The sequence below is a fragment of the Hibiscus syriacus genome, unplaced genomic scaffold, assembly GCF_006381635.1.
Source record: "Hibiscus syriacus cultivar Baekdansim isolate YM2019G1 unplaced genomic scaffold, ASM638163v2 tig00110893_pilon, whole genome shotgun sequence".
NCBI lineage: Eukaryota > Viridiplantae > Streptophyta > Magnoliopsida > Malvales > Malvaceae > Hibiscus > Hibiscus syriacus.
This window is the reverse complement of record NW_024062901.1, coordinates 3,305,650-3,331,170: the sequence shown is the minus strand read 5'-3', so window position 1 is coordinate 3,331,170 and position 25,521 is coordinate 3,305,650. Positions and strand designations below refer to the sequence as shown.

At 34.3% G+C, this 25,521-nt stretch overlaps 3 pseudogenes; 2 read left to right on the top strand and 1 right to left on the bottom strand.

Annotated features, from left to right (window-relative positions):
- Positions 1 to 1,003: 1,003 nt before the first annotated feature.
- Positions 1,004 to 4,803, top strand: LOC120145490 (annotated as a pseudogene).
- Positions 4,804 to 5,455: 652 nt separating this feature from the next.
- LOC120145491 lies at positions 5,456 to 8,496 on the bottom strand (annotated as a pseudogene).
- An 11,198-nt stretch (positions 8,497 to 19,694) lies between these two features.
- LOC120145409 lies at positions 19,695 to 22,496 on the top strand (annotated as a pseudogene).
- Positions 22,497 to 25,521: the final 3,025 nt, after the last annotated feature.

The following is a 25,521-nucleotide window of genomic DNA, read 5'->3' as shown; positions in this document are numbered from 1 at the left end:
AATTGGGGTTAGAAACAGTGTAATCTGTAGCTGTTTCTCAGCTTCTATTAAGGCATAAACTAGCATATGTAGTTCATCAGGTATGATAAGCTGCAGTGTTGGCTAAATCCAGTATGAGATGGGAAGTAGTGAGACAAAACTAAAGCCTGCCTTAAAAAACAGGCTATTTGTTCCTCTATAACCGAGTTGCTCTGACACTTCTGAGTCTTCAACTCATGACTCTTTTTATAAAGAGTCCAACATCTAACCAAAAAAGGAACTTTTAAGAAGAAATGAATGAAGACTCCACAAAAATAAATGTCAATATTCCTATAAATACTATCGTTAAACAAAGTTTAAAATAATCAAATCTATTTTAAAAGATACCGATTGACATAAAAATTCAGTGTAAAGTACGCAAATGGTCCCCGACTATAAGGTACTACGTTATTAAGTTCATCGACTATTGAAAGTTATAAAATGATCAACGAATGTTGCTTTGTTAAATCCCAACTATTTAAATTTATAAAATAGTCAACCGACTATTCATTATGTTCCAAACTCTTCATTTTCCATTAAAAAATTGGTGGTTTTTTAAGCTATACGTCAACATGATGACTTAGATATGATGGTCGTTCGAAATTTTGAGATTAAATTTTATCATATCACAATCAAGAAATTAACGTTCAACTCAAAATATTGTCCATTTTTAACGGAAAAATGACGAGTTCAGAACATAATGATTAATGAATAGTCGGGTACCATTTTTTTAAATTTTAATAGTCGATGAACTCAATAAAACATCACTCTATAGTTTTTAGACCATTTTATAATTTTTAATATTTAATAAATTTAATAAAACAGTATCTTATAGTCGAGGGACCACTTATGTACTTTACCCAAAACTTTATGTATTTAGAACAAATGTAATTGTTTACTCGAAAATCTAAAATAGATAGCCAAAGCCCAATATCTTTGGGCTTAAAGAAGCACTGAACGACCCTATGTCTACTCGCCACTCTCCACTCGCTCAGCTTCTGCTCACCTTCCGCTCTCAACTGTCAATCAAATCAAATCCTCAATCCTCAGGTAAACTCCCTTTCATCGTTCTCCGCCTTTCATTCCTCCCTTATTGATTTTCATTTTGCAGCACTTTTACTTGGGTTTTCACTCTTTCTTCTTCTTCTTCTTCTTCTTCTTCTTCTTCACTGCTAGCACTGCGAATACTGATTTCGGTTAATGTTCACCTCTGCATATTATTAATCAATTTAACTAAAACCTCAATTTTCTTTTAGTTACACTTTAACAAATTCTGGGTTTGCATTTTAATTTCTGAAAAATAATTATTGAGATGTGAACTTTACTTTCAGTCGCTGGAATTTTGCGTTTTGGGAGAAAAAGATTAAACCAATGCTTCCTACGCCTAGGAAGTGAACAACTAATATGGCGGGTAATAATAATGATGGCATTTCTATTAATGCTTCTCTTGATGGATTGGAATTCGATTCGAAGGAGGAGGCATTTTCGTTCTACAAGCAATATGCAAAATCTATAGGCTTTTCTACTATAATAAAAGCTAGTCGTCGTTCGCGGGTATCCGGGAAGTTCATTGATGCGAAATTCGTATGCACAAGATATGGTAATGACCAACCGGCATTTGCAGCAACCGTTCCGGTCAAGAAGAAACGAGGCAGACTTAACCGGTTGTGGTCTAAAACAGACTGCAAAGCTGGAATGCATGTTAAGAGAAGGCAAGATGGAAGGTGGGTTGTTTGTAGTTTTGTAAAGGAGCATAACCATGATACGTTCCCAGACCAGGGGTATTGTTCTAGAGCTGATACACATTTAGCTCTAGGTAACAATAATGTCCATGCTATCCCTGAAAGAAGTAAAAGATCGCATGTTTCCACGTCCACGCAAGCCGGTGGGCACAAGAGACTTGATCGTCATAAAGGTGGTGACCCGAATAGATTTCATAGCTGTCAGATATTGGGTTTAGAGGAGGGGGACCTTCAAGTTTTACTCGAACGTTTTAACTATATGCAAGATGAAAATCCTAACTTCTCTTATGCCATAGACCTCAACGAAGAGCAGCGGTTGAGAAATGTGTTCTGGATCGATGCCAAAGCAAGGCTTGATTATGGCTATTTCGATGATGTGGTTTTTTTGACACCACATATATCAAGAATGATTATAAACTACCACTTGTTCCCTTTATCGGCGTAAATCATCACCTTCAGTTTCTGTTACTTGGTTGTGCGTTAATTGCCGATCAAACTAAATTAACTTATGTTTGGCTTATGCGGGCATGGCTTAGAGCAATGGGTGGAAATGCTCCTAAAGTGATACTAACCGATCACGACAAAGCATTGAAAGAAGCTGTACTAGAGGTCTTTCCTGATTCCCGTCATTGTTTTTGCTTGTGGCATATATTGAGCAAGATACCTGAGAAGCTTAGCTATGTCAATGGGCAGCATGAAGATTTCATGGCCAAATTTGACGAATGCATCTTTAAATCTTATACCGATGAGCAGTTTGAAAAGAAATGGTGGGAATTGGTTGATGGGTTCAATTTAAGAAATGACCTCTGGTTTCAATTGTTATATGAAGATCGTCTAAAATGGGTACCAGCCTATATGAGAGGCATTTTTCTTGCAGGGATGTCCACAATGCAACGATCAGACAGTGTAAGCTCTTTCTTTGACAGATATCTACAAAGGAAAACCATGTTAAAAGAGTTCTTGGATCAGTATAAAACACTTTTGCAAGAGAAGTCCGAACAGGAAGCTAAAGCTGATTTTGAAACTTGGCATAAACCACCTGGATTGAAATCTCCATCACTTTTTGAAAAACAAATGGCATCTCTTTACACACATGCAGTATTTAAAAAATTCCAGGTTGAGGTTTTGGGAGGAATCGCTTGTCATCCAAGGAAGGAAAGTGAAGAGGGAGGCGTTGTGACTTTTAAGGTTCAAGACTTTGAGAAAAATCAAGATTTCGTGGTGGTGTGGAATGATACAGCATCAGATATATCTTGTTTGTGTTGTGGTTTTGAATTTAACGGGTTTCCTTGTCGACATATACTGATTATCTTACAGTTGTCTGGAGTACAAAGCATCCCGTCACAGCATATATTGAAACGTTGGACAAAGGATGCAAGGAGTAGACAAACAACAGGAAAACAGTCGGATGTTGTCGAGACTAGAATGCAACGCTACAATGATCTTTGCGAACGGGCCTTTAAGTTGGGTGATGAAGGTTCTCTTTTTCAAGAGAGTTACAATGTTGTATGCAATGCTCTGGAAGATGCTTTGAGAAAATGCGCGAGTGTCAATTACTCGAATCAGACTGTAACACGACCAATGTCACCACAAACTCAAGGCGCCCATCACTTTGAAGAAGTGAACCAAAATAGCTGCACTACCAAAGCAGTAAAAAAGATTAAGACATCCCTTAAAAGACAGGTCAGCGAGTTAGTTTTTGTTAAATGTATCTTTTTTCCTTACAAAAGTGCTATCTTAACCTATTTTGTATCTCTTAGCGATATCCGGAAACGGCGATCTCAAACACTGGGAGATGCAACAACTGGCAACAAGTGGTTAGTGGTGGTTGTTTCTCTGTTTTAATGTACTTTTACGATTCCTCAAAGAAACACCGTCTGTCGATATTATTGTGAAGCAATCTTGATTCCATATTTTCTTCAGGGTGTATCAAATATACAAGTTCCAAATCTTGAATGTTCTTACGAGTCACAAGACAGCAGCATGCACAGGATGGTATGACTTTTTACTCTTACAGACTGACCAATAATATGGCAAGAAAACTAATACCAGGTTTACCACATGAATACTGTTACTGAATTTTTTAGGTTGCTTTAATAGGAACAACTGAACTCAAGAACTCCAGCTCTCAATAGCTATTTTGGCACCCAACAACTTCTGCAGGGAATAGTATGACATTCTCCTTTTACCTGGAAGAGCATCCTTCTATGATTGTTTGGTTTTGGATCAATGATTTTACGAATAAGATTATTAAAAAATAATTCGACTCTTGTCCCTAATTTTATTTGGTTCTTATGGAATTCTAAACAGTATGATTTCATTTTCGTTGCAGGGACAGTTGAACTGTATTGGCCAGCCACATGATGCTCATTACATCACTCAACAAAAAATGAATGGGATGGTATGGCTTTTTGTTCTGTGATTGTCTTGAAGGATTCTCATGCTTCCTGGGCCATACAGCCAGAAGTATGGTTCCTTTGTATTTAGCTTTTCTCGGATTATCGACGTGTTTGAATAACCTAGTTAGGCTTGTTAAATGATTATGCCTATTGTGCCTTCACAGGGACATTTACCCTTCAGACCACAAAGCATTCACGGTTTACAAGACATGGTACTCAAGTTGCTGTTAGGAATTTACTGGTATTTTATTTTCCGTGGCTTCTTAGATAGGGATTTTGCTCTCATTTCAGGAACAGCCTAATGCAGGATCCTCTAAGTTACAAAGCATGACATCGAAACAGCTGCATTCCAAACACATCTCTCGTTAGGTGACATTATAGAGCTAGTCTAAGTTCTAACAAAGGTAATTGAATTATTTGAGTTGATTAATTGATCTTGGAGGCAGTATTTGTATATATTTGTTAGTAAGTACAGACTCGTAGAGTTCAATTTGTTTCTGTGCAGATAGGGTTGAGTGTTGAAGAGAATTCACAAGAGGAGCTGCTTCATATACCATGATAAAGATGCTAACAAATTCAGACATATGTATATAAAATTTCTTATAACCATTACTGTATTTTCCTTGATTAATTCTGGTGTTCCGGCAAGGGCATCGTAGTTCGGTTTGGCTTTTCAGGGATGGTTTAGGGAACTCTTGTAATAAGAGGCTTGTCATTTGTAAATTATACAAATTCTGAATTCTTAGTTATACTTGTACGTTTATGAAGATTACAGTTAGAGCCTTCTCAAATTTTTTTTATTGTTAGAATTCAAATCTTAAAGATTTTACCTGTACTATTTTTATTCAACTTGATAATTAAATCTAATAAACGTGTAATGCTTCAAAATCCAAGAGCCGTACTTCTATCTATAACAGTTAAGCTTGTCAAGGACGAGTTCACAAAATGATCAAAAGGATATGAATTTATAGAATATACTTCTCAGGCTGAGGCAATGGTCGCTGTAGAGAACATGGATCAACAGGTTCTATGTTCTTTGCACCAAAGACATTCTTTTTGATATCCCTCAAAGCTGTTTTTTCGAGCTGATTCCGATCTTTTCCTATCATGAATTGCTTGAGTTCCAACTTGGGTAACAGATTCATTTGCGAGCAGAGAACAACAGCCTTGAGCTTCAGCTTTTGTTGGAACTTGTCACGTTTCTTTTGATGTCCCTCAGCTGTTTCTCAAGCCAATTCCGATCTAGTCCACCAATCGAAGTACCTAATTGATACACAAGACTGAAATGACCTTGGAAGAACAGCAAATATAGCATTCACCTATTGGAATTACTTTTACTAGAATTAAGGTAGCTCTAAACTATTACTAAGAAAATTAAAGCTCTGGCAAAAAGCCCCAGAGCTGGATGTAAGCTTTTAGTTACTTCGTGACAGTTGGCTGAGCCAACTGCTGCAATTGATGAACAACGTGAGACATTCTCGGCCGCATGGAAGGGACATTCTGCGTGCAAGCATACACGAGGTCCACCACCTTCTGAATATCACCAGCTTCTGGAATATCAGAAGTTGATGAAGATATGAGAGGATCCAAGAGTTCTGGATAACGATGGGCCTGCACCAAAGGTGTTGCCCATTCAAATATGCTCTGCAAACCTACTGGTTCAACTTGCTGAGAAGGCCTGCGCCCACTTACGATTTCAAGCAGCAACACTCCGAAGCTATACACGTCACTCTTTGTTGTGAGTTCATTCCGATAGACAAACTCCGGGGCAAGATATCCATATGTTCCACCAGCCATCACGGTCCTCTCATGCATTACATCCCATGGAACAATCTTCGAAAGACCAACCCCCATCAGATGGGCTCCAAACTCTTCATCGAGTAGCACGTTGCTTGCACGTATATCCCGGTGCACCACGTGTGGCCTGACCTTGTCGTGCAGGAACCTGTTTTAAAATATTTTGTTAGGCACTTATTACCAGGAGAAAAACGACTTGCAAGAAGTAAGAAGATCACAATCCAATTAACAGATCCATAAACCAGATGAGCATGCAAAATTTTGAAATACACGAGTTAGCAAATGTAAAACTAATAAGAATGCCTGCATCAACTTAAACGCCCTAGACAAATAATATAAGAATTTATAAACTTGTCTCCAAGCAAAAGCGGAAATGGGGATGCCGGAAGTATCAATAACAGTTGTACCAAGAAAGGTCTAGTCTTAGTACTCACGCAATTCCTTGGGCCAGAGTTGTAGCAATTTGATCCTCATGGTCCAATCCAAGCTCCTACCACCCCTTGTTACGTGGTATAGCCATCTATCCAACGGTCCATTAATTATAAACTCATATACGATGTAGCGGTTTCCGTGATCATAGCAGCATCCTTTCACAGCAACTAAATTTGGGTGACGAAGCTTAGCAACCCTACCAATTTCAGAGTAGAACTCTTTTTTCCTCTGAAAATTAGATCTCTTCAACCTCTTAACTGCTACCTTTGATCCATCAGGCAGAAGGCCGCTGTACGTGCCACCTGTCTTTGCATCCCCATGAAGGCGATTTCCTTCACTGAAATTTTTTGTGATTGACCTCAATTCATCACTGGTGAAGATTTTCCATGAGGGGGGAACTAATGCAGAAGCGGCAGGATTAGATAGTTTCTTAGATCTTCTACGTTTCTTACTCCGCTTATATGCAAGCAGCCAAACAACAACAGCAAATGTTGTGAAGAGAACCAACCCACTAACAACTGCTAGGATAATGAGATATTCCTTATGGCAGTGCATGTAGTAACATTTGTCTTCTGCAAGTCGAAACATATATTCTCAATAATGACAACAAAAAGGGTCAATATATCAATTTAATAGGGTGACAAGACTACTATTGAACAATACTCCGTAAATTTTAAAATAACTGTATATCTTACCAATATCGACCATGCACAGAAAAGCATGAGATGCATTGCATCTCTCACTCACAAGAGGTGACGATCCATTCTTCACCAGTGTACACAAATCAGTCGAATTGTTGACATAGCAAGACGATTTGTTGCAAAAGGATTGGGAAGGTAATCTAAGAGCTGATCCGTTCCAGAGCGATGTATTATCAGACCACTTCCAACCAAAACTGACTGTTGAATTGCTAACTCTTCCTCCAACCCAGCAACCGTCGACAAATTTCCCACACAGATGTTGTGCAAAGTTCAATTCTTCGTATGATGTTAGGGCCGCTAAGTGTCCATGATATTGTTTACAGTGAACCTCGGATTCATCCCATGACCGGAGACTTCCAGTGTGTCCAAAGCACTTACTGTTATTTGGAGAAATAACCCAACCAGAAGGGCATCCTGCTATATAACCCAACGAAAATGAAACAGCTTAATCTTCGAAAACGTTGATATTTACCACAAAACTAAAAAAAATCTACAAGCAAATACACAAATCCAGCACCTTCGTTGCCTTCATGCTGGAGGAAGAATTAAATGTTGCAGCAGATCCATTAGAAGCCTAAGACATCAAAATGATAACCAAAAGGAAACCTTCATATTCTATAAAAAGATGGATTATACACTTTTTTTTGAAAAAAGAAAGAAGAAGGATTGCACAATCTTACAGTGTCAGAAGCCACAAGCGGGACAACAAAAGAAGAAACTAAGAGAATAAATTGCAGAAGCACAAGCTTTAGTTCCATCACAAAACTCTCTTTAATTCTATGAACAGGAAAAAACAAATATCAATACTGGCTATCAAAGTGATTCTTTAGCAATTAAACTTGAACGAATTAGTCAGAATTAAATGCAATTTGAGTGCTTGGGAACCAAAAAAATCATTAAGCACATATATATATAGATAGATATAGATATAGATTCGTTGGGGCAGAAAAATAAAAGCAATTCAATCAAGAACAGTATATGCTAACCTCCAAAGCCAAATAGCAAACAGCTTCCATTAGAATTCTCCTAAGAAACCCTAATGCTCCATGAGAGGTACAATGAAAAGCTGAGAAACTAAAACAGTAAAACAAAACTTCGGGTTTTTCTGGATTTAGTAAATGCTTATATAGAAGCATCTGGTATTCAGAAAAAAGCCCGTTTCCAAATTCATTTTTTTCAATATTTCTCAGCAACCAAACAGAGAAAGTAATTGGCAGAAAGAGAGAGGGGTGTAGTTGGAATAAGCAAGGGGTAGATGGGAATGTTTAATTTAATGAGAACAAATATAAATGCTAGGCTTAGCTTGTGTAGATTTCTACTGACCCATGGAACAGTTTGCATTGCAAAGACCGAACTGGCGGAGCAGCGGCAGAATGGTGTTATTGGGTTCGGTCAAGGGAGGTTTGGTTAGTGAGACCTCTTTAGCCTGCTTTCAACTTTCTATGCTACTTATTACATTTGATGTATACACAGTCTTGGTTTTTTCCCTCAATTGGGGAAATTTTTTAATTATTTAACCTACGTTTAAGTTTATTTTAGTACCTACATTATTTGTTATAATAAACTTAAAACTCATCATTTTGAGGTGACGAATTCCGTTATAAATAATTTTTTAATGGTCTCAAACACGTGGGTTCCATTTGAGTCAATATTTTATTTGTTTCAACAAACTCGTCACTTTAAAGTGACGAGCTTTTTTAAAATTTAAATTTTTTTATATTTATTAAATAATTTAAATATTTAAAAAATTCTATCAAACTCATTATGTTTAGGTGACGAGTTTGGTGAGATTTTTTAATTAACTAGTCATTTCTGGAACAGACAATTGCAAGAGTCACTATCGAACTCGTCACTTTGGTGAGAATTTTGAAATAAGTAGTTGTTTCTAACCATTGGGTGTGGGTTATAAATAAGACTTTTGAGTTTATATTTTTTTATTATGTTTTGTTAAGAAAAAATCCAAAAAAAAATTAAAATTTTCGAAAAATGTCAACCCACGATGAAATATTATGCCTCAATGATGTCCATATTTCTTCGCTCGAGCTCAAAACCGATGAAGAACAGAGTGTTCATAAAAAGGAATGGGTCTCCGAGATCCGCATTAGCGGATTATTATATATTTGCAATAACCCAGGTTGTATCCAACGTCGTTTTGTGTGGTTTTAAAGTGAATCCGACCTTGATTATGACTCTAATCGAACGTTGGAGGTCGGAAATGCATGATTTCTATTTTTCGAGAGGTGAAGCGACAATTATGTTGGAAGATGTCGCTTACCAACTCGGTGTTCCGATTAACGATGCAACAATAGTAAGGCACAATAGTTTTGACCGGTTCGAATTTGTTCACCAAGTTTTGGGAAGGATGCCACTGCCATAGGTCTTACAGTGGTACTGGATAGGGATCACCTGATTGGAGTCCGAATTTAATGTGATGGACGACTCTACCGAGCAAGAGGTAAGGGTGTAAATGAGTCGAGTCGGGCTCGAGTATTACTGAGCTCGACTTGAAAAGTTTAAAATTAGGCTCGACTGGATTCGAAAACTTGCGAGCTAAAAATTATCAACCTCAGCTCGAACTCGAAATAGAAAATTAAAGCTTGACTCGAATTTGAAAAGGCTTAACTCAATTTTTTTCAAAAGCTAGATTGAAGCTCAAGCCTCGAACTCTATTGAAGCTCAAATTTAAGCTTATTTCAAACTCGATTTCAAGCTCGAATCTAAATCTACATAAAATCTTATATTGCATTTAAAACATAAAAATAAGTTTCTCTTTACTCAACGAACAACAATACATTATAATGTAAATGTATTAGCTATAAAAAAATTACAAGACATTTAGGATAATTACTATAAGTTTTGATATTTTTAAAACTTTAAATATATTAAAAGTTTACAAAAAAAAACAGTACATCTAAATTTATAAAAGATGATAAATATGGCAGCATATCTAAATTTACAAAAAAAATTATTGTATTTTCACACAAAAGATGACAGCTGCCTATTAAGTTTACTTACAAAAGTGACATCATCACATTAAGTTTACTTATAAAAGATGATAGCAACATGTTAGGTTTACTTAAAAAACTGCAACAACGTGTTAAATTTACTTACAAAAGATGAAAACACGTTCATGTTTACAAATAATGACAACATGTCCAAGTGCACAAAAGATGACATCATACCTATAAACCACAATTTCCTACATAATACCTGTCAAAAAGAGTAAAATACAATAATTAATAATAAAGTATTCTATAAAGAGCATAAAATCATTATAAATATAAAGCAAAAAAAAATATTTAAACATTAAACTTTTTAAATTGTCACATTATCGATTCTTTCAAAGGTACTAGAATAATAATTTTTTTTTCTGTTGCTTGTCATTATTCTGCAATAATTTAAAAACTCAAATAAGTTTATATATTTTTTAAAAAACAAACAAACTTTATTTTAGGAAAATAATTTACCTTATTTTTTTCACTCCATGAAGGGATCTACGTCAATCACCTACACACATCAACATTTGCACTGTTTTTGGTATAAAAGAAGACCTATGAGGATCTATTACATGACTTTCAGTACTAAATGTGGCCTCGAAAGCCACAGTAGTAATAGGAACAACCAATACATTTACTGCAAGCCTATATAAAATGCGAAATTTTTCCCTCCACCAAACAATGACATCAAATTTAGCATATTGACTAAAGACACACCCCTCTAAATATGAATCAAGTTCAGATTTCACACAAGGTACAAATAATTTCTTACTAAAAACGTATTGCAAAAGCTCGTACAAATTACTAGATGTAACATCTCCTCCATGAATATCCATAGAAAATGCTCATTCTCCACTTTTTTTCACATTACAAGATGAAGAATACATTCTCAAATATTCATCAAAAAGTTGATACATGATATCTTTAACCTTACTAATGTTCTCTCTAACCAAATGTGATGGAAACAATTTGGGAAATGCAATCTCTATTGCCCTATTTTCAATATAGGATCTAACACTGAACCTATTGTCATTAACAAATTGCATTTACCCCAATACTTGTGAAACTTCTCTTTCATGTTATCAACCATACTCTTAACAAAATCATTAGTGGACTCAAATTTTACATCTAACAACATTTTAATTCTATGCATATATCTAAGAAACATGTTAGTAATTGGGTATTCAGATCCTAATATAATGTTAATAATGGCTTTAAACTCTTTCAAAATTTTAAGCAGTTTTTTCATTTTTTTTTCTCACTCATCATCATATGGACAATGCTTATAAGAATGATAATGAAAACATATCTAGGAATTACCTTTCTAAACTTGATTGCACAATCCAACATATCATATGTTGAATTCCAACATGTCTTGCATTTAAGAATCAATTTTTGATCTTGCACATTATATTAATTAACAATCTCACCAAATCGTTTGAGTCGTGCATCACTTGCATTCAAGAAGTCAACTATATCATGAACTTTCCCAATGATGCTTTGTACTTGTTAGAGATCATGTTGTACCATTATGTTAAGGAAATGCGTAGAACAACGAACATGAAATAGTTTTCCATTATAAAGAAGTCTTTCATTTGTTGCAAAATTGTCCTTCAATATCTTAATATAAAAATCATTTGCTGAAGCATTGTCCACTGAAATTGTGAAAACCTATAAAAAATCAAATAAAAATCTTTTAGTATTATATAATCACAAGAAAAGACAAACACTACTAATTAATAAGTATATTAAAATAAAAATTTAAGCGTACTTACATTTTCTTCAATTTCCCACTCCTTTAAACATGTTAAAATACAATCAACAATATTAACACCTTTTCTTGGAGGCATAAAATGAACAAAATTGAGTACCCTCTTTGAAGCATCCAATCAAGATCCACAAAATGAGTCGTAAGAATCATGTATTCAATTTTTTATGGCTTAGACTTCCACAAATTCGTAGTCAAGCTAATTTGATCCATTTTTTCAACAAAACTTTTAACTTTTTCTTCCCAAACTTATAAACTTTGAAGGAGTCACTTCCTATAGTAACTCTAGAAATACTAGTCCATTGTGGCATTCCTCATTTCATCATCAAATTAAATTCTTCCTCCTCCACAATATTAAAATGATGCTCATGCATTGTTATCCATTGAGAGATAATCTCCCTCATCTTCAACATGTCAATTTTATCATCATGTAAAGCACTAACAAATCCATATTAATTCGTATTGGTGCTTGAATTAGATGATAATAAATTAATTAATTGTTTTTGCTTAAAGAACATTGACTTTTTTATGCAAGTATCCAAATATTTTTTCAAATGAGAAATGCTTTTAGATTTCAAAATAGAAATAGGATGTTTGCAATACTTACATCTTACTTTCCATTGCTTGTTTATGATTTTAGGTTCTAAGAAATCATCCCACACCTTTGTTCTTCTTGGTCTCTTAAAAACTTGAAAAAGATTTTCAACCTCAATTTCTTTTGTTGTAGTATCGAGAGTAGGCTCGGAAGCTTCTATATTACACTTTCTTCTTCATTAAGAACATTATCTCCATTATGTTCATCGTCAGCATTCACAAAAAACTCTTCAACTCCTGACACACCAATGAGTGTTGAAGAACTTTATGGTTCATTGGACATATCTAAAAATACAAAAGGTAATATAAACAAAAATGTAAAGGAATATTTGTTCAAGGGTAAACAAACTCATAATAAATAATAAACAAACTCATAATTTCATTTAATCGTTTGAGGGTACATGAATCATTATTCACAACATACAATTCAATTTTGATCTTTACAAGCTTAGTAAATTATACTAATTATTATTATTGCAATGATTCATAAATTTTGAAGTTAGCATCTAAAGGGTTGCATTAGATAGACTAAACTTTACTCCTTTACTTTATTTCTATTTAATTGTCTCAATCCTCAACCTTAGTTTTAATAAGGTTTACTTTATTCCCATTTAATTGTTCCAAGCCTCAACCTTTATACTAAAAAATATTTTTTTTCTTGATCTAAGAAACTATGCTCTTCGTTTCTTTTTTAGAAATTTTCATTGGAAAAGCCAAATGACCATCCAACTCAGTTGGTAGAGCGCAAGGTTCTTAACCTTGAGGTCGTGAGATCGAGTCCCACAGAGGGCATTTCATAATTTGGAGGTCTCTCACGGAAACTGCTCTCAACCTGGTGTTGGGGCAGCCTACTATCCTACCACCCCCTTACCCCATTACATATGAGAATAAGGGTTAGCTAATTTATAGTATATATATAATATTTGACCACCGTAAAAAATGGATCCTAAAAAAATAAATTACATTTTGTGGAAGTGAAAATTGAGAATTTCAAAAAATGGGAGAAAGCTAACCGATGTATAAAGGCAATGATCAACGACAATTGATGAATGACAGCAACGACCACCAATTATTGGTGACGGCTGCTTCTACCGATGAAAGTTTAAAAGAAAAAGTTAAGAGTGTTCGAGTTCAAATGTCGTAACTCGTAATGTACTAACTACTGTATTTTTTAATCATAAAATCCAAAAAAAAAAATCAAAAGGACAAAAAGATCAAATTCGTGTTTATGAAACATGTGCCTAATTAAATGGGCTTCTATTTTTCTATTAGTAAGGCAAAATGCAATAATTGGACTTGGGCTCATTAGTTTAAAAAAATTAAAATTTTAAGGGTAAGGTAACTTTTTAATATATTCTTTAAAATTTATAATTAATAATGTAATTTAAAAAATCTAAATTTTAATATATTTTTTTTTTAGCTCGCTAGCTTTTTGAGTTGAGTATCGAGTAACTCGCTTTGACTCATTAATTCGAGCTTGAGTTCGAGCTCGAGTTGTGTCATTTGATTCGGGTGTTGACCGAGTCGATCTCGAGTAGCTCACGATCAGTCTCGTTTCATTTACAGTCTTATCAAGAGGTGATTTTTGTTACTCGAGAGTATCTACTCCAATTGATTGGAGCTATATTATTACTAGATAAATTTGTAATTTGGCGCACATTCAATATCTTTCTATATTGGAGATTTTAATGTGTGTCACAATACTAGCTAGGGCTCGACGATTTTGACTTTACAGGACTTTGCAAGACTTCAATCGTCCAACAGGGTCAAAAGCGGATATAACAGGTTGTTTGGTCCTACAATCTTGGGCATGGTCGATCCCCGTTTTACCCTAATTGCACCTACCCGGTTGAGTTTCCTCTCGCCTTAAGGTAATTTTTTGCCATTATTTTTTAGTAATTTTTTAAAATATTTTTTGTAATTTTTAATTTGACTTTTTATATTATTTAGATGACGACATAAAATTACGGAGATGAAGTTGTCGGGTAGAGCTAAAAGATATACGAATAAGAATTAATATACCGGCCAACATGCGATATATATATATATATATATATTAAATCACTAACATTTAATTAAATTTCCAGTTATTTATAGTAACTTTATCATTAATGTTTAGTTTTCTTGGATCCGTATATGATGATGAGATCCACCGAGTATTGTTAAATGGGTTTTTTGAAGGGTCGGGTTGTGGTGTGTCGTAATGCCTCTGTTACAATTTGAAATTGTTGAGTTTCACGTGGCAGATAGAGTGTTGCGACAGTTTGGGTTTCATCAACGATTCTTATGCAAATTTTGATATATTTTTTCATAAATTGATACGTGTGGAAGCATACCGACAATTGGCCGAGGAAACATGTTGATTACATCGAGCAATGGAATCACTGTCATATCAGTCCATATGCGTTACGAGATTACACGCCTACCTTGATTTAACGTTCTCTTACCTTTTAAATTATGAAGCTTCCTTTTTATTTCTCTGTCGCTGATGGGGGTAGTGGGAAAGAGGTATGTCCCTAGGATTTTTAGAGTGTTAGATCGGGTTTGGTTGGATTTCTTACATCACCATTTTTTTTTTACTTTTTTTTTATTTTTGATTTGATTTGACTTGGTTTTGGTTGATTTTAGGGATGATGATGACACAGTGACCAGAAGGCTCGACGTGGATGACGACGATGGCTTTCTTTTCGGCGATGGGTGACGACGGCTAGGGTATCTGGTTAGGGTTAGATTGGGTTAGAGTTTAGGTTTGGGCTTGACAATTAGGTTGGTTCTGATTTGTATTTCGGGCCTACTGAGTTTCTTTGTAATAATAATAATAACAACAATAATAATAATATATAATAATAAATATATATCACAAAAAATGGTGATTACAAGTAGTAACCCCTTTCACTCCAAAGATAGCCGAAGGGTAAAACTTAAGGACTAAAATTACTTTTCTGAAAAGTCATGTCAACTTAACATGTGTGATACTATTTTTTCATCAGTTGGTTTAATTTGACAAAGATTAGAAGATCAAGAGCCAAAGGGGTAAAAACTTAAGGACTAAAATTACTTTTCTAAAAAAGTTTAAGGACTAAAAGTATCATTAGACTAAACTTTAAACATATTATTTATTTCGATTAAAATCAATGGTTTCATGAGTAAAAAAAATTACTTTTCTGAAAAAGTCATGTCAACTTAACATGTGTGATACTATTTTTTTCATCAGTTGGTTTAATTTGACAAAGATTAGAAGATCAAGAGCCAAAGGGTAAAACTTAAGGACTAAAATTACTTTTCTAAAAAGTTTAAGGACTAAAAGTATCATTAGACTAAACTTTAAACATATTATTTATTTCGATTAAAATCAATGGTTTCATGAGTAAAAATATAGAATAAATGCTTATTTATCTATAAAAAGAACAACTTTTTTGTAATATTTGAGAGTTTTTTAAATAAATTAACCAATAAAAATCAATATTAATATAACCTAAGAAGGAATTGATAACCACTAAAATATAAAAAACATAACGGCTGAAAATACTACTAATAAATATTTTACTATAATCACAAAAAATATGTGTTCTCATGTAAAACATGACTTTAATAATATCATCATAGATATTAAAGTAATATTTGACACGTTGACATGTTTAATTGAATGACATGTAGTATACGTTGTATTTTTTAAATTAATAATATTCATTAATTTTGAATAAATAACTATTTAAAATTACAAAGAATCTACAAAGATGAGAAATAAAAATAAATTAATATCTAAGTCATATATTTTTCCTAAAATGATCGAAATACATAATTAAATTATTAAAATAAAAAAAATTAAAAAAATTAAAAAGTTAATCGAAAAATAATAAATAATAGATATAAAAAAAACTATTATCAGTGATAAATATAAATATTATCAATACTAACATTATACGACGACATCAATGATTATATTTATTTATTCATACAATAATGGTGTGTATTATATGTTTACAGAAAATAGTATATACCATATAATTTATGTTAAAACGCATTGGACAATAAATAGGGCAGTTCTGCAGTAAAATACCGCTAAGGAAATGCACTATCGAAAATGTATTATTTTTTAATATTTTCGGTAAAGTGCTACTTAAAACATTATTTGTTCTACTACCGAAATGTTAATTTCGTTAGCTAACTTCCGGTAAAAAATATGTTTTAGGTAGCGCCTAATGAACATTTCCGTAGGAAAAAAATAATGTTTAGATACGCCCAAATTAACATTCCAGAAGAACAAATAATGTTTTAGGTAGCGTTTTACCGAAAATATTAAATAATAATAATTTTCTGGTAGTGTCTTTTCCTAGTCGTATATTAGGCTGCCGCACCTGAGACTTCCCCCAAAAAATACGATGACACTCTCTATTTAAATCTTCAAAATATTTGATAAACTATATTAAATATAATTATAATTATTCTTTTAATAACTTATGATTATAATATATATTTATCATATCTTTTTAGTATATAAATACTGTATACACATATTATAGACATAAATTCAAATATAGATTTTTATAAAGAATAGTATTTTATTTTACAATTAAGGTCATTTGAGTTGTTAAAAAATATAGTTGGATGTTGAATAGGAGTGTATTTGATCAAGTCATGTTCGACCGAGTGAATTTTTTTTAATTTATTGAATACTATTTTAACATTTAAATTTTATTTAATTTTTTCAAGTCATACCAAATTGAATATTTTTTTTTAATTTTATTTAATTTAATTGTATTTTTAATAATGTTATGGTGGTGACTAGTTCTAATTTAAATAATTTTTTTAACCACGTACAATATGATTTGTAATAATGTGTAATTTAGTTAATAATTAAATATCATTTAAAGTTATACAATATCCAGTTGAATGATCAAATTAAATAAAATACAAGGTTGAAGGACTAAATTGAATAAATAAGAAAATGTTATCAAAACGGAAATTGAATTTAACGTGTATTATATTGTGTTGGAAAACATATGGCTAAAATTTGATTAATAATCTTAAATAAAATATAAATCTAAGAATAAGAAAACTAGATCGTAAAACAATTAAATTACTTATAAGCTAAATTTAAAAAAACAACGTAATTTTAATATTTATTTTTTATTATTCAAACGATAAAATCTAAACTCACGTTTGAACTCAATTTAAACCTTTAACTTAGTAAATTCGAATAATTAAAATTTAAAAAATATTTTTAAAATTAAATTTTATGATAAACTACGTATTTAATATATAAAATATCAGTTTTGGTTCGTTTTAGTATAAACTTTCGATATCTACATAACATTTAGTTTCATTTTTTTTTTAGTGCCCCACCATTAAAAGCTTAATTTGTTTAGTACATAAACTATCAATTTTGGTCTGTTTCAATACCTAAACTTTCCCCCCCCCCAAAACTTAACGTTAATTTTGAACGGATACTAAAATGAATAACTAAATTTTTTAACGGTGGTATACTAAAATAAAACAAAACTAAGCTTTAGGCATGATTTTGAAAAAAAAAGTTTAAGTACTAAATGCATAATTCACACTAAATCTTATTAACCCAGGATCACATAATTTTCAGAAAATATTAACTTAAAAAAGTAAAGCAGCTTTTAGTCCTAAATTAATATTTCTTTTTAATTTAATCCTTCAATTTATTTTGATCCGCACATTAGGCTAACTTTAGTTTTGAATTATCCATAAAAAAACAGTCCTAAACCATAACATTTAAAATTATACTCAGCGAGTAGTTTAGACACAGACAATAGCATTTAATAGTAAAGGTCTTTATTTAGTTATTAAGTTATTGGGATTTCTCATAATGTCGTCATTCATCCACTTACGGCAAAATCTCGTTGATAGTGCGTTGAAATTTTTTTATTCGTTAAATAGTGGGATCGCCAGATTAATTGCTAAAGTAGTGTGTCTCTACAGTAACGGAGGTAGGTCGCCATGTACGACCCGGCGACCAACCAGGTCGCCATGCACGCCCGCGACCAACCAGGTCGCCATGCACGCCATATACTCACCATGCAGACGAGCCATACCCTGCAGACGCCATACAAGCCATATACTCACCATGCAGACGAGCCAGCCAACGAGAACCATGCAGACGAGCCAGCCAACGGAGAGGTCGCCCATGCGAGCCAGCCAATAGAGAGGTCGCCATGCAGTCTGGGCGCCTTGTAGTCGCCATGTAGTCCCGGCGACCTTGTAGTCGCCATGTATCCCGGCGACCTTGTAGGTCGCCCCCTGCGAACCATGCATGCACCAGCCGACCATGCATGCACCAGCCAAATAACTTCACGGCTCCTGCTCCCGCTGCATGCCTGCATGCATGCCAAGATAACTTCACGTGCTCCTGCTCCCCGCTGCATGCCTACAGCATGCCATGTGACCTAGCTCACGAGACGAGACCATGCATGAACAATAATTGAACCATTGTTGAAATATTGAGGCAAGCCGTTATATATGGGGTTGCAAATTGCAAGAAGAAAGATCACACATAAAAGAAAGAAAGAAAGGGAAAGATTCAGCCGAGAAAGAAAGAAAGGGAGAAAGAAAGGAAAGTAAGAAGAAGAAAGGGAGATAAGTAAATTTGTTTATATTTAAATTAGTTTATTATTATAAATGTTAATTAGTTTATTAGTTAGGGGTTATATGATTGTTAGTTTTAAGTTATAGTATAATAAATTAAAATTATTTAATTAGATATGTTTGATAGTTATATAGTTAAAAAATATTAATTAGTTTGTTTTGTTAATAGTTAGTTATATAAAAAAATTATTTAATTAGTTTTTGTTAGTTAAATAGTTTAAGTTATTTGTTTGTTGAATATATTATATAAAAAATTAGTTAGTTTATTAGTTAGTTTTAGTTAGTAAGTTTATTTAGTATATTATAATGAAAAAATAGTTTATTAGTTAGTTTTAGTTATATAAAAATATTTTATTAGTTGTTTAAGGGTTTGGTGTTTACGTTTATATTTTAAAAGTTTAGTTTGTTAGTTTATTAGTTTCTTATATTATAAGTTATTATATTAAAGTTTAGTGTTGTAAATTAGTTAGTTTTATATTAGATTATATTAAATGATTTTTTAAATATTGTTGTTTAATTTTTTTACAGATTCATCCAATGGCTGACCAAATTCCACTGTTGAGGCTTGACAATGAACATATTTCTCTCCGTTGGCTGGCTCGTCTGCATGGTTCTCCGTTGGCTGGCTCGTCTGCATGGTGAGTATATGGCTTGTATGGCGTCTGCATGGGTATGGCTCGTCTGATGGTGAGTATATGGCGTGCATGGCGACCTGGTTGGTCGCCGGCGTGCATGGCGACCTGGTTGGTCGCCGGGCGTACATGCGACCTACCTCCGTTACGTAGAGGACACTACTTTAGCAATTAATCTGGCGATCCCACTATTTAACGAATAAAAAAATTTCAACGCACTATCAACGAGATTTTGCCGTCCACTTACCATACACTGTCAGCACCAACACGCTCTCACGCTATTGCATGGATTGCATGTCTCCATTTCGAACATCTCTTCCTTCTCCTAATGCCCATTGGCTTCACAATTGAGCATTCCTTCTCTTCCCATATATAAATATACATTAAATTTATCATTAATTTATTTATTTTTTATAAAATAATCTTTATAATATTATAAATAATAATAAATTTTAATTTATAATAATTCGATAGAATTATGATCTTTATATAATAATTTAACAATTTTAATGACCGTTTTATAAATGTAATGATTGTAGTATATATATATATATGAGCTTATAGTTTAACTGCAGGTCGAAGCCTACAACACAAGCATACATTCTCTTTCTGATTTCTATGGAAGTGAAGATGAAGAACCAACGCTGATCTATTCTCTCTTTCTTTGTCTTTTTTATCTTCCATTCCTGGTTTTGCGGACTGTACTTGTGACGACGAGCCGCGTCTCGATGCCGGCAACAGAACCAAAGCTTTGAAATACAAAATCGTCGCCGTCGCATCAATCTTGATGGCCGGTGCTCTCGGGTTTCTCTGCCGATTCTGGCCAAGAAAATCCCGTCGTTTGGACCCGAAACAACGTCTTCTTCCTCAAAGCGTTCGCCGCCGGGGTGATCCTGGCTACCGCATTCGTGCACATACTCCCCGACGGATACGACTCTTTGTCCAGCCCTTGCATCGGCAAAAGCCTTGGGGGGTTTTCCCCGTTCGCCGGGTTCCTTGCCATGGTTTCGGCTATAGCGACGATGATGATCGACACATTGGCGACTAGTTTCTTCAAGAAATCACATTTCAACAGGCTTTGCCGGTGAACGGCGACGAGGAGATGATGGGGACCATCATGGACATGTTCATACACAGCCACTCATGGGCATGCTCATGGTTCTGCTGTGGTGCCACAAGATTCTGAATCTTCTCATCATCTTATTAGGCAACGGATTTTTCACAGGTAAATATCATGTTCATAAATGCATTCGGCTTCTATGCTTATATTAAGTTACACATATACCTATATGAATAAATTATACGACACAAACCCATGGTCCGGAGAAGATTAATCATTAAACTTTATCGATGACCTTTTATATACTTTATTCTATTCGTTATGATGATGAAAATGAAATGAGTATGGTGGGTTGAAATGACTAAATAGGTGTTGGAGGTGGCATTGTGGTTCATTCGGTGATAATTGGGATGGCATGGGAGCATCCCAAAGTGCAAAAACATAAAGCCACTTGTAGCAGCATGACTTTCCATCAATTCTTGAAGGCATGGGCCTCGGTGGGTGCATAGCTCAGGTATTTTAAATCATACAGTGGTTAAAATTTTAATTTTTGTTTAATTTAATATTTCATTCAAAATTTAATGTTAATTTTTGAATTTTTTTTTGAAAGTTTAGGTATTAAAATGGATCAAAACGATAGTTTAGGTACTAAATGTTTTAAGTTTTAACGGTGATATACAAAAATGAAATAAAACTAAAGTTAGGTATGATTTAAAAAAATTAAAAAATTAGATACTAAACATATCAAAATTAATATTTTAAATGCTAATGTGTAATTACCCTTAATAATAATAGAATGGAAGAGAGAACTGTTCTTCCTAAGCTAGCTCTATAGTGTTGTAATAGTGGAGGAATTTATTGGTCATAAAATCATAATAATAGTAATAATTGTTCTCCCTAGGCCAGTTATATTATATAATATTGTTGTACTTCAACATGATCCTTTTTGTAAATTATATTTATGTTGTTATTTCTTTGTCAATCAAGTTATGTAATATTAAAATTTTGAAATTTTTAGAATTTCATATTTTTCATATCACTACAATCCTTTAATGTGATCAATAGCATACTCACCGTGATCAACTAAATAGTTATTTGACAATCGTATTTATGTATGTTAAATTACAAATAGTTATCATTACTCTAGGCTAAATATTAATTTTAAGGATTTGTATATAATCATCATGCAAGATTGAAGAAGGGGACTCTCTCTGATTCTCTTTTTCTCTCGGACTCAACATCTTTACTGTTCATCATCTTCTGTAGTATGCTAAACTATCGTCTACAGTTCTCCACTCAAATAAAAAAGGATAAACCTACAAAAACCACGATTTTCTCCCCAACAAGTACATTAACATAGCAAGAACATTATTTTGTAAAATAGTCATGTTCCTAATGGCTTATTATGATGGATTATGATTTTAGTAAATTTTCCGAGTGCAGGCAAAGTTCAAGAGCCGAGCCATTGCAATGATGGTGGTGATGTTCTCCTGACAACCCCAACGGGCATAGCCTTAGGCATGGGTGTATCAAAAGTATACAATGAGAATAGCCCCAAAGCACTAGTGGTGGAAGGCATCTTCAACTCCCTTTCCGCTGGAATCTTGATCTACATGTCCCTTGTTGACCTCCTTGGGGTAGATTTCAGAACCCGTTAATGCAAAACAATGTTAAATTGCTGCTCGGATCTTATCTCTCACTCCTCCTCGGGGCAGCTTCTATCACTCTTGGCTAAATGGTCTTGAGATTTACTGTCTTGTATTGTATGATATTAGTGTGATATACAAAGTGTTATGTACAATGGTGTGTTATCTTTTATTTGTACCTTGGGGTTTAAAGGTGTTGTACGGATTAGCATCTCAGCAATGAAATGATGCAATGCTTGATATGAAAGCGGGATCTTTTAGGTGGTTCTACCTAATTTAAATCACAATCCGAATGAATGGTTCAAATTGCACGATTATTGAAGGACTTAGTTGACATTTTAATAATATTTTAAGGATTAAATTAAATATTATTTTTTATTAATGTGTTACGTCATCCAATTTAATATGGACAAACTTCAAAGTGACAATACAATAATATTAGTAATTTTCAATGAATATTGATTGATTCGAAAAAAATTGGTGTGGTTGAATATTGATTGATTCGAAAAAAATTGGTGTGGTTGACACCGTAACCCGTGCTGATACGACGCATTTCGGTGATGCTTTTTGGGATGCTAACTTATGGATTTTCGCCCCTCCCGAGGATGGTTTACTTGGTTTAAAGGAGATTCGACATCAGAACGGATTTGTGAAAGGCTTGACTGGTTTGTTTCTACTCCGCATTGGCGTCAGCTATTTCCGACAGCCTCTGTGATCAGTGAATTTAATCCTAACTCAGACCATTGCTATTTATTATTTGAATACTTTCCCTCTTCCCACCTCCTTTCTCGCCGAAGAGATTTGGTTTGATGAATGTTGGGCAAATCATGTTGATGTGTCCAAAAGGTCTGTGATGTTGGATGGACGGTGATATCCTACTGTTTCGAAATTGAAGGTCGTGGGTGAAAGTTTGTCTGACTGACACACATCAGTATGTGACAATAAAGGCAAGATAACAGAGTTACGAAAGCGGATTAATTATTATCTTCAACGACCTATGAATGAACATGAATTGACTCATTTTCTCCCTCAAGATGACCTTCACCGTCGGACTTTGCGTGAAGAGCATTATTGGCATCACGATCATGGGTTCAATGGTGATCGCAACACGACATATTTTCATGGCCATTCCACTGCTCGTCGTAAGAAAATTTTGGTCTCTAGCTTATTTACAGCAGTCATAATTAGGTGGATAATTTGGAAGATATATACGGAGTCCGTCACTCACTTCTCAATGCTTTTTCTATCAGTTCCCCGCTAATATGGAAGAGATTTAGCTTCGGCCGTACAGATGGTGACATCAAATATGAATTCTATCCTCAATGCTGATTATTCAAGTGTTGAAATTGTCACGACTCTTCATTAGATTCATCCTACTAAGCTCCAGGAATTGATGGCTACCTGGTAGTTTTTTATCGAAAAATTTGGCCATTGTGGGTACGAATGTTATCTCCCTCTGTCTGGATCTTCTCCATGGACGCGCAGATATGGTGAGGTAAATGAAACTGTCTTAACTCTCATTCCTAAAGTTGCTTATCCAAAACGTTTAACTCAGTTTCGGCCAATTGCTTTTTGCACTGTTATTTAAGATTGTTGCAAAGTGCTTGTTAACAGACTTCGCCCTTTCATGACTGCTTGCATTAACGAAACCAGGTCTATGTACCAAATAAATTAATCTCTGACAATGTCTTGATCGCCCATGAAATAATACATTACTTAAAGTATGATTCCACAAATTCAAAATGCGGTGCCGCCTTGAAGCTTGATATGGAGAAGGCTTATGACAAGATTGAGTGGTTGTTCCTTCAGCGTATATTGTCTCGTCTCGGATTTGTTGAAAATCAATGCATGGGCGGCTGAAAACAAGTGGGGCGGCTAAACAATGCATGGGCGGTTAAATGGTCAAAATTAGCCAATTTTTTTTTATTGAAATAAAATGGTGAAATGCAATTAGTCATTGCACTTTAGGGTATTTTTAAAGATTAGTCCCTAAGTTTCAACTATAAATACCCTAGCTCATTTAGCTTCAAAATCATCCCAAAATCTTCCAGTTTTCTCTCAAGTGTGTTTTGTAAACACCTTTAATTTTTTTTCTCTTTAGTAAAAGATTTGCAACAGTCCGGAGACGTAAGCACAATTGACTGAACTCCGTTATCAATTTTTTGGGTATTATTTTTCCGCTTTTATTTCGTATTCTCACTAATCTGGCTATAGGGAAATTACTTGTTACTCGTTTATTTCCCAACAACTGGTATCAAAGCTTTTGGTTGTAAGTTTTGTCAATTTTTTTGTGAGGTTACTATTCATTACTATTCACGTGAATAGTAAAATTTTGTCGGCAATACGAATTTGTCAACGGAGGTGTTCTAATACGCGGTTGTTCGCAAGAATTGTCAGAAACGATCCAACCGAAACCAGATTCGAGTGGGAGCGATGACTGCAGACGAAGGGAAGTGAATTGAAAAGTTCGATGGTGCGAACTTTGGCTTTTGGAAGATGCAGATCGAAGATTTTTTGTACCAGAAAAATCTATATCAACCTCTCTCAGGAAAGCAACCAGAGGGTATGAAGAATGAAGACTGGGCTCTTCTCGACCGACAAGCTCTCAGAGTTATCCGACTGACGTTGTCCCGAAATGTTGCTTTCAACATAGCAAAGGAAAAGACCACGGCAGGTCTTATGGCGGCTCTCTCCAGTATGTATGAGAAGCCATCGGCCTCAAACAAAGTTCATTTGATGAGGCAATTATTCAATTTGCGGATGACGGAAGGGGCATCAGTGGCTCAACACCTGAATGAACTCAACACAATCACAACCCAGTTGAGTTCCGTGGAAATTGAATTCGATGATGAAGTTTCGAGCTTTATTATCTTATCATCTCTACCAGACAGTTGGAATGCTACTGTTATAGTATTAGCAGCTCGTCGGAAATAGTAAATTAAAATTCGACTATGTTCGGGATATGGTACTGAGCGAAGAAGTTCGACGGAGAGAATCGGGTGAAGCATCAACCTCCTCAGCCTTGCACACGGAGTCCAGAGGGAGAACTCCAGAAAGAAATTCAAATCGTGGCAGATCGAAATCCAGACGGGGAAAATCAAGAACGGGAAAGAAATATTTTACC